Source organism: Pongo abelii, chromosome 1, assembly GCF_028885655.2.
Source record: "Pongo abelii isolate AG06213 chromosome 1, NHGRI_mPonAbe1-v2.0_pri, whole genome shotgun sequence".
NCBI classification, from domain to species: Eukaryota; Metazoa; Chordata; class Mammalia; order Primates; family Hominidae; genus Pongo; species Pongo abelii.
This window is the reverse complement of record NC_071985.2, coordinates 87,696,425-87,706,080: the sequence shown is the minus strand read 5'-3', so window position 1 is coordinate 87,706,080 and position 9,656 is coordinate 87,696,425. Positions and strand designations below refer to the sequence as shown.

At 45.1% G+C, this 9,656-nt stretch overlaps 1 pseudogene; it reads right to left on the bottom strand.

The window, feature by feature from the left end:
* Window positions 1-1,049: 1,049 nt before the first annotated feature.
* LOC100447491 (cytochrome b-c1 complex subunit 7-like) lies at window positions 1,050-1,407 on the bottom strand (annotated as a pseudogene).
* Between the last annotated feature and the right edge of the window lie 8,249 nt (window positions 1,408-9,656).

Sequence of the window (9,656 nt, the reverse complement as noted above, 5' to 3'; positions counted from 1 at the left end):
ATGTAAAGACGGTACTCACAGACTAGTGTGTGGAAATAAGGAGGGGCCAAACCGCTCTGTATATTAAAGATTTTGTTCCTTGGGTACAGAGACAATCAAGTGATTACCTGATTTTCTGCTTGTGGGGAATCCAAAGACATGAAATTGGAATTATTTTATTTTATTTATTTTTTGAGACGGAGTCTCGCTGTGTCGTCCAGGCTGGAGTGCAGTGGCGCAATCTCGGCTCACTGCAAGCTCCGCCTCTCGGGTTCACGCCATTCTCCTGCCTCAGCCTCGCGAGTAGCTGGGACTACAGGCGCCCGCCACCACGTCTGGCTAAATTTTTTTTGTATTTTTAGTAGAGACGGGGTTTCACCGTGTTAGCCAGGATAGTCTCGATCTCCTGACCTCGTGATCCGCCCGCCTTGGCCTCCCAAAGTGCTGGGATTACAGGAGTGAGCCATCGCGCCCGGCTGTAATTGGCATTATTTTATCTGGATAATAAAATACAGCGATCTCAGGAGGCCAAAAATAAAAACAAACATCAACCAACTTGGTAAAGTTGGGGTACGTATTGGATTCATTTGAGACAGTTTTTTTTTTGTTGTTGTTCTTTTTACTATAGGTATTTATTTAAAGGAAAACGTGCAGACTAAATACTTTTCTTTTCTTTTTTTTTTTTTTTTTTTCTGAGACGGCGCCTCACTCTGTCACCCAGGCTGGAGTGCAGTGGTGCGATCTCGGCTCACTGTAACTTTCGCCTCCCAGGTTCAAGCGATTCTCCTACCTCAGTCTCCCGAGTAGCTGGGATTACAAGCTCCCGCCACCACGCCTGACTAATTTTTGTATTTTTTTAAGTAGAGACAGGGTTTCGCTATGTTGGCCAGGCTGATCTTGAACTCTTGACTTCAGGTGATCCACCCGCCTCGGCCTCCCAAAGTGCTGGGATTACAGGTGTGAGCCACTGCGCTCGGCCTAAATAACTATTAAATTGTGTTTTGGCTTTAACCAACATCTTCATAAAAATACTTTGAGGACAGCTGCATCCATAGATTTCAACTGCATGATTACTTCTTTGCCCATTCTTTTCTCTCTTTTCTCTCCCGAGTAACCGCTTTCAGATACGGTTCAAGGTAGAATTTATCCTGTCATATTTGGTCCACTGTTCTTTAGGCGAGATCTGCTGCCTCATAGTCAGGTCCAGTGCAGTTGATGTGAAACATCCTGTTATTATAAAGGTTCACAGGAGGGCTTCTTATGGCTTCTCTTACTTCTTCATCCTTATATATGGTATCATCTGGCATTAACCCCAGTTTATGGAATCCTGCAGCATTATAATACACTTTCAAAAACCATCCAGCCACTGATGCTGCAACAGCTGGCCTGCCAGCCATTTTGACCCTGAGATAGTTTGGAACCCTGGTATAGGATCTACATGCACCTTAGACTGGTACTACCCCAAGGATTGAGTCAAGAGCAGCTACCAAATGGATTTTCAGAGTCCAGACTGTTCAATTAATCTCATCCACACACTCCCCTCTTCCCTCAGTTCTCTGTTCTCTTGCAGCCTCTGCCTTCAAAATCTGTCCATTGAGTGGCCCTATGGCCACTGTTCCTTGGGAAATTGTAATCCCAAGTAACGGGGAAGGATTTTTTTTCTTAGTCTCTTCGTAAGCGTTCAAGGGAAATGCCTCTGGCTTGGCTCAGATGCTGGCTCTCTTCCACTCAGTTCCTGTCAGCTCCTGGAGGAAGAGAAAGCAGCTATACTTTCTGGAGAGAAGATTATGAGGGAGTCGGGTGGGGCAGGTACTCCCTTTGCAATTCAGTTTACTCATCATTGAGAGCAGCAGTGATTTCCTACTGACTTCACAGAAAATAAGTACAACTCATACTAACCAAGAAGGGCAATTTTTTTTTTCTTTTGGGACATTACATCTCAAAGTTAAGAAACAAAACATTAGAAATTGCTGATGGTTTGGCTGTTCCTTTTTTTTTAATTTTTTTTATTTTTTATTTATTTAGTTATTTATTTTTTTATTTATGAAGTATTTATTGATCATTCTTGGGTGTTTCTCGGAGAGGGGGATATGGCAGGGTCATAGGATAATAGTGGAGAGAAGGTCAGGAGATAAACACATGAACAAAGGTCTCTGGTTTTCCTAGGCAGAGGACCCTGCGGCCTTCTGCAGTGTTTGTGTCCCTGGTTACTTGAGATTAGGGAGTGGTGATGACTCTTAAAGAGCATGCTGCCTTCAAGCATCTGTTTAACAAAGCACATCTTGCACCCCCCTTAATCCATTTAACCCTGAGTTGACACAGCACATGTTTCAGAGAGCCCGGGGCTAGGGGCAAGGCCATAGATCAACAGCATCCCAAGGCAGAAGAATTTCTCCTAGTCAGAACAAAATGGAGTCTCCTATGCCCACCTCTTTCTACACAGACACAGCAACAATCTGATCTCTCCTTCCTTTCCCCACACTTCCCCCCCTTCTTTTCAACAAAACTGCCATCGTCCTCATGGCCCGCTCCCAATGGTCGCTGTCTCTTTGGAGCTGTTGGGTACACCTCCCAGACAGGGCGGCCGGGCAGAGACGCTCCTCACCTCCCAGATGGGGCGGCCGGGCAGAGGCGCTCCTCACTTCCTCCCAGACGGGGTGGCAGCCAGGCAGAGGCGCTCCTCACTTCCTCCCAGACGGGGTGGCAGCCAGGCAGAGGCGCTCCTCACTTCCTCCCAGACGGGGCGGCCGGGCAGAGGCGCTCCTCACTTCCCAGACGGGGTGGCCAGGCAGAGGCGCTCCTCACCTCCCAGACAGGGCGACCGGGCAGAGGTGCTCCTCACTTCCCAGACTGGGCAGCCAGGCAGAGGCGCTCCTCACCTCCCAGACAGGATGGCCAGAGGTGCTCCTCACTTCCCAGACGGTGTGGTGGCTGGGCAGAGGCGCTCCTCACTTCCCACATGGGGCAGCTGGGCAGAGGCGCTCCTCACTTCCTCCCAGACGGGGTGGCGGCCAGGCAGAGGCACTCCTCACTTCCCAGACGGGGTGGCCGGGCAGAGGCGCTCCTCACTTCCCAGACGGGGCAGCCGGGCAGAGGTGCTCCTCACTTCCTCCCAGACGGGGTGGCGGCTGGGCAGAGGCGCTCCTCACCTCCCAGACGGGGCGGCCAGGCAGAGGCGCTCCTCACTTCCTCCCAGACGGGGTGGCGGCCAGGCAGAGGCGCTCCTCACCTCCCAGACGGGGCGGTCGGGCAGAGGTGCTCCTCATCTCCCAGACGGGGCAGCCGGGCAGAGGTGCTCCTCACTTCCTCCCAGACGGGGTGGCAGCCGGGCAGAGGCACTCCTCACCTCCCAGACGGGGCGGCCGGGCAGAGGCACTCCTCACCTCCCAGACGGGGTGGCCAGGCAGAGGTGCTCCTCACTTCCCAGATGGGGCTGGCTTTTCCTTTTAAACAACACATCCTGATCACTGAAGCATTTGCTCCGTCCTAGACCTGTCTTATATTACACCCTGGCCATACATTACTTTTTATTTCTCATAAAAAAAGGGAAACACCATCTCAAATTAGCATTCTTTTCTTTTGTATTCCAAATTTTCTCCTGATGGAAGGCTGTCCTACTGTCAAGAACAATTTTTAAGAGCAAAGCAATCTCAATTTGTATTTATATTTTTAAAAAAATTTTAGGTGGGGTACAGTGACTCATGCTTGTAATCCGAGCTCTTTGGGAGGCTGAGGTGGGAGCATCACTTGAGCCCAGGAGTTCAAGACCAGCCTGGGCAACATAGTGAGACCCCCATCTCTACAAAAGATACCAAAAAAAAAAAAAAAATAGTCAGATGTGGTGTCATGCATCTGTAGTCTCAGCTACTCAGGACGGTGAGGCAAGAAAATTGCTTGAGCCTGGAAAGTTGAGGCTGAGGTGAGATGTGATTGTACTACTGCACTCCAGCCTGGGTGACAAAGTAAGATCCTGTTTCTCAAAAAATAAAATAAAATAAAACAAAATATTTATTTCATTGGAAAATTGTCTGCCTAAATTCCCCTAACACATTTTCTGCTGGATAGAGGCAAGGAGAAGTAAATGGTAGGCCACTTTGACACCCCCTAAATCACACACACATACACACACACACACACACACTAATATCCCTTACTCACACTACATTTATTTGTTTTGACATGATATAAAGATAAGGAATATTTGAAAAAAATACTTCAGAGATGTAATGGCTCTTTTTCAAATATGTGCGGGGATTTCACTTCTTTAAGGAAGTCTTTCTTGAACCACACCCTCCAAGTGATGTCAACTTCATAATTTGTACTACCATAGCATCATAGCAGTCTCAAAGTACAGATACGTACTTTGATTATAATTGTACCTTAACATTTATTAGTGTAATTACATTTGAATATGGCCTGTCCTCTGGCTTCATTTGATCATGAACTGTTTCTGGCTTGGTCACTATTATATCCCCTGTATCAAATATGTTGCCTGATACACAGTAAGAGCCCAATAATTATTTGTCAAGTGCGTATGTAACCACCCAATGGGCTCATCCTGCCCACTGCCTAGATGCAGCCAATTTATCAAGACAGGGGAATTGCAATAGAGAGAGTTTAATACACCTAGAGCCAGCTAAATGGAAGACTGGAGTTTTATTATTACTCAAATCAACCTCCCTGAAAACTCAAAAATGCAAAGGCTAGCACTTCTCAAGCATAATTTAGTGGGCATGGGGCTTCAGAAGAGGGAATACTGATTGGCTGGGGATGCAATCATAGGAGTGTAGGAAATAGTCTCTTTCTGAGTCTGCTTCTGGGTGGGGACCACAGAGGAGCCCCTGGTCTAGGTGGGGTCATCTGGTTGTCAGAAGTGCAAAAGTCTGAAAAGACATCTCAAAAGGCCAATCTTAGGTTCTACAGTAATGAAGTTATTTACAGGAGTGACTGGGGAAGTTGCAAATCTTGCGACCTCCAGAATAATGGCTGGTAATCATTTAACTGTGCTTACATCTTAGCAGAATTCACACCCCTCTCATCCTTGTAATCTGGTGGACTTTCGTTGTTTTTTTGTTTTTGTTTTTGTTTTTGTTTTTTGAGACGGCGTCTCGCTCTGTCACCTAGGCTGGAGTGCACTGGTGCGATTTTGGCTCACTGCAGCCTCCACGCACCCGGCAAAGCAGATAACTTTTATGGCCGGCCATGGTGGCTCATGCCTTTGATCCCAACACTTTGGGAGGCTGAGGGTGGCGGATCGTGAGGTTGGGAGTTCGAGACCAGACTGGCCAATATGGTGAAACCTTGTCTCTACTAAAAATACAAAAATTAGCCAGGCGTGTTGGCGCGCGCCTGTAGTCCCAGCTGCTCAGGAGGCTGAGGCAGAGTAGTTGCTTGAACCTGGGAGACCGAGGTTGCAGTGAGCCAAGATCACGCTACTGCACTCCAGCCTGGGCGACAGAGCATGACTCTGTCTCAAAAAAATAAAAATAAAATAAATAAAAAGCAGAGAACTTTCTCCAGCTGGAGTCAGAGAGAGGTGGCAGAAGGGAAAGTCAGAGATTCAAATCATGAGAAGAACTCTACTTGCCGTTGTTGGAAGAGGCCACATGGAAAGCATGAAAATAAATGTGAGCACCCTCTAAGAGCAAAGCCTGGCCCTGGCCTGACGGCAGCAAGGAAACAGGGACCTCAAGAAACTGAATATGGCCAACAACTTGAACAAGTCTGGACGTGTATTCTTCCCCAGGGCTCCATTAAGGAGCACAGCCGTCTGCCAACATCTCGATTTAAGCATTTTTTTTCCTTTTTTTTTTTTTTTTTTGAGACAGAATCTTGCTCTGTTGCCCAGGCTGAAGTGCAGTGGCGCAATCTTGGCTCACTGCAACCTCCACCTCCCAGGTTCAAGCTATTCTCCTGCCTCAGCCTCCCAAGTAGCTGGAATTACAGGCGCCTGTCACTACACCCAGCTAATTTTGTATTTTTAGTGGAGACAGGGTTTCACCATGTTGTCTAAGCTGGTCTCAAACTCCTGACCTCAGGTGATCCACCCACCTCAGCCTCCCAAAGTGCTGGGATTATAGGCGTCAGCCACTGCGTCCAGCTGATTTTAGCCTTTTTGTACCCTAAGTAAAGGACCCAATTGAACTTACCCAGCTTCCTGATCCAGAGAAACTGTGATGTAACAAATTTGTGTGGCTTGAAGCCACTACGTTTGTAGTATTTGTTACAGCATCCACATAAAATGAATACATCCATCCATAGAACAAAGAGATTTTATAACATTTCTATCTGACAATACCTAATTCATGATTTCATTAGCTCTTTATCTGTCAGAGATGTTGAAGAAATGATTCATGCATTGGTTGGGAGGTAGGATATGATGACTTAGAAAGTTTCTTCCAGGGGCCCGGCGCAGTGGGTCGCGCCTGTAATCTCAGCACTTTGGGAGGCTGAGGAGGGCAGATCATGAGGTCAGGAGATCGAGACCCTCCTGGCCAACATGGAGAAACCCGTCTCTACTAAAAATACAAAATAAGTTCAAGCAATTCTCCTGACTCAGCCTCCCAAGTAGCTGGGACTACAGGCGCATGGCACCATGCCCAGCTAATTTTTTGTATTTGTAGTAGAGATGGGGTTTCACCATATTGGGCAGGATGGTCTCCATTTCTTTACCTCGTGCTCCACCTGCCTCAGCCTCCCAAAGAGCTGGGATTACAGGCGTGAGCCATCGTGCCTGGCCCATTATTGTCTTTTTGAGATGTTACTCTGCAATATTTATCTAAATGGGTGCTGGACAGAGTATTTACTATTTTGGAAAATAAATGGTTGGATATATGAATTCAGTGATTAAGAGTATGAAATTTGTAGTAAGAGAGATGTGTTCATATTCAAAATCTGCCACAGTTGAGACCTTGAAAAAGCTACTTAACATTTCTCAGCCTCAGTTTATTGAACTATAAGATGAAAATAATATCAGGGCCGGGTATGGTGGCTCATGCCTGTAATCCTAGCACTTTGGGAGGCTGAGGCAGGTGGATCAGGAGCTTGAGACCAACGTAGCCAACATGACGAAACCCTGTCTTTACTAAAAGGACAAAAATTAGCCGGATGTGTTGGCGCACACCTGTAGTCCTCGCTACTTAGATGGCTGAGGCAAGAGAATCGCTTGAACCCAGGAGGCGGAGGTTGCAGTGAGCTGAGATCACACTCCTGCACACTGCACTCCAGCCTGCGTGACAGAGCAAGACTCTGTCTAAAACAAACAAACAAACAAACAAACAAAAAACCAAAATAATTATTAGAAAATAACCTTAACTTTTGTGGTAAAAAAATTTAAGCGCATAATTGAAAATATTTTACATTGTTAGTTTAAATATAAGCTTTCCTTATTCTAATAATTATCCAAATCAGCTATAATCAGGTGCTGTATCAAAGAGTCACTCCAGCCTGGGCAACAAAGCAATACCTTTCTCTACAAAAATAAAAAAATAAAAGTTAGCCAGGTGTGGTGGCATGCATCTGGAGTCTCAGCTACTTGGGAGGGTGAGGTGGGAGGATCACTTGAGCCCAGGAGTTTGAGGCTGCAGTGAGTTGTAATTAAGTCACTGCACTCTGACATGGGCAATATAGAACAAGAAAAAAAAATTCACAACTGCCATTTGGAAAGTTCCATTTATTGTATATTTTCATATTCCTAAATTGCTTTTTAGCAGTTTACTATTGTGTACTAAATTGTGGCCTAAAGTCAAGTTTTTTATGGCTAATAATAAATAACAATTTTAGACAGTTATTTAAACAAAAAGGCTACCTCCAAACAAACTATCACAACTTTTTTTAGGAGTTACAGTAGAGCTTCATAAAACCTAATACTAATGGAATAATGTTAAATGACAAATAAATAAAGGACAAATTAATCTTTAAAAATACAAACAAATGCCGGGTGCTGTGGCTAATGCCTGTAATCCCAGCACTTTGGGAGGCCGAGGTAGGCGGATCATGAGGTCAAGAGATCAAGACCATCCTGACCAACGTGGTGAAACCCTGTCTCTACTAAAATTACAAATATTAGCTGTGTGTGGTGGCATACACCTGTAGTCCCAGCTACTCGGGAGGCTGAGGTAGGAGAACTGCTTGAACCTGGGAGGCGGAGGTTACAGTGAGCCGAGATCACGCCACTGCACTCCAGCCTGGCAACAGAGAGAGATTCTGTCTCAAAAACAAACAAACAAACAAACACACACCAAATGTAAAAAAAAAAAATCTGTAGATTTCCATCATGATGTAATTTAATGAGATAATCTGGTGAGGAAAAGAAAAAAGTCTGTATGTTCATTTCAATCAAAAGGATTTATTTTATTCTTGGGTGGCCTGTTTATATTTCATCATGCATTCATTTTAACTGTTGAGAATACAGTACAATGAAATATATTCCGTCAAAAGAAGAATCTAAATTGTCTCTTTAAAACAGCCTTACGATCATGACAAATCTAGTCAGAAGTTACTTCAGTGAGATGCCAGAAAGGTCTGGGCTCATGAGCAAACCCCAGGGCATCTTTTCAAAAACTTGTGGGTGAGAAATGAGCTCAACTGGGGCAGGGTGTGGTGTGCTACGTGAAGTCAAGATTTCAGAGAAGACACTGTTCCTCTCTCTCCCTGGGGAGGAACACTGCCAAGGATAGTAAATAGTCTTTTAAAAGTACTTAGACTTTCTACTCTATAAGGAAAAATACTAGCTTTAATAGGAATTGTTTTATGTGCCAGGCCCAAAAGGTGATTTCCTTTCTTTCTACCTTATTCCCCTTCCCTCCTTCCCTCCCTCCTTCCCTTCTTTCTCTCCTTTGTATGTTTCAAATTTTAATGTTTATAATATCTGTAAAATTAAAAAATAATCTATTTTTTTCTTTTAAAAATCCTAAAAGCTTCAGGTCTTTAACTGATTTTTGTTTGTTTGTTTGTTTGCTTTTAATCTTTCTTTCATCACAAAAAGGAAAATAAAAAAGGAGTCTCAAGTAACACCAGCTTGGCTACTAAGGGACCCTTTGTGCCCCTGCTGGGTCAGCAAGGCCAATCAGAACAGTTTTATCACATAAGGGACTGGTATTGTAGGAGGTGCAGGCCTGTCATATTAACTATCTGTATTTTGTCCCACTTTATAGGCAGAGAAGACAAAATGGTGGCTTTTAAAAACCCTTCAGGGGATCTGGCACAGTGACTGACACCTGTAATCCCAGCACTTTGGGAGGCTGAGGTTGCAGTGAGTCGAGATTGCACCACTGCACTCCAGCCTGGGCAACAGAGCAAAACTCTGTTTCAAAAAAACAAAAACAAAAAAAAAAAAACAAGAAAAAGAAAAACCCTTCAAGGACTCCTCACTGCCCTCAGGACAAATTCTAAGCTCCAGTGTGGCTGGAGTCTGGTGAACCAGGGCAGGCTATGGAGAACATAAAAGGGAGAAGTTAGAGAAGGAGTGGGCCAGGTGGAGTGGGACAGCATAGATGACCTTGTGGGTCATTTGGTGATTTTGCATTTTATTCTGGTTGAGATAGGAAGCCATCAGAGTGTTTTGAGCACAAGGGTACTATAAATCCACAGATCATCATTCTGGCTGTTGTATTGAGAATGGCTTTAAGAAGGGCAAGGGGGCCAGGTATGGTCATTGACGCCTGTAGTCCCAGCAC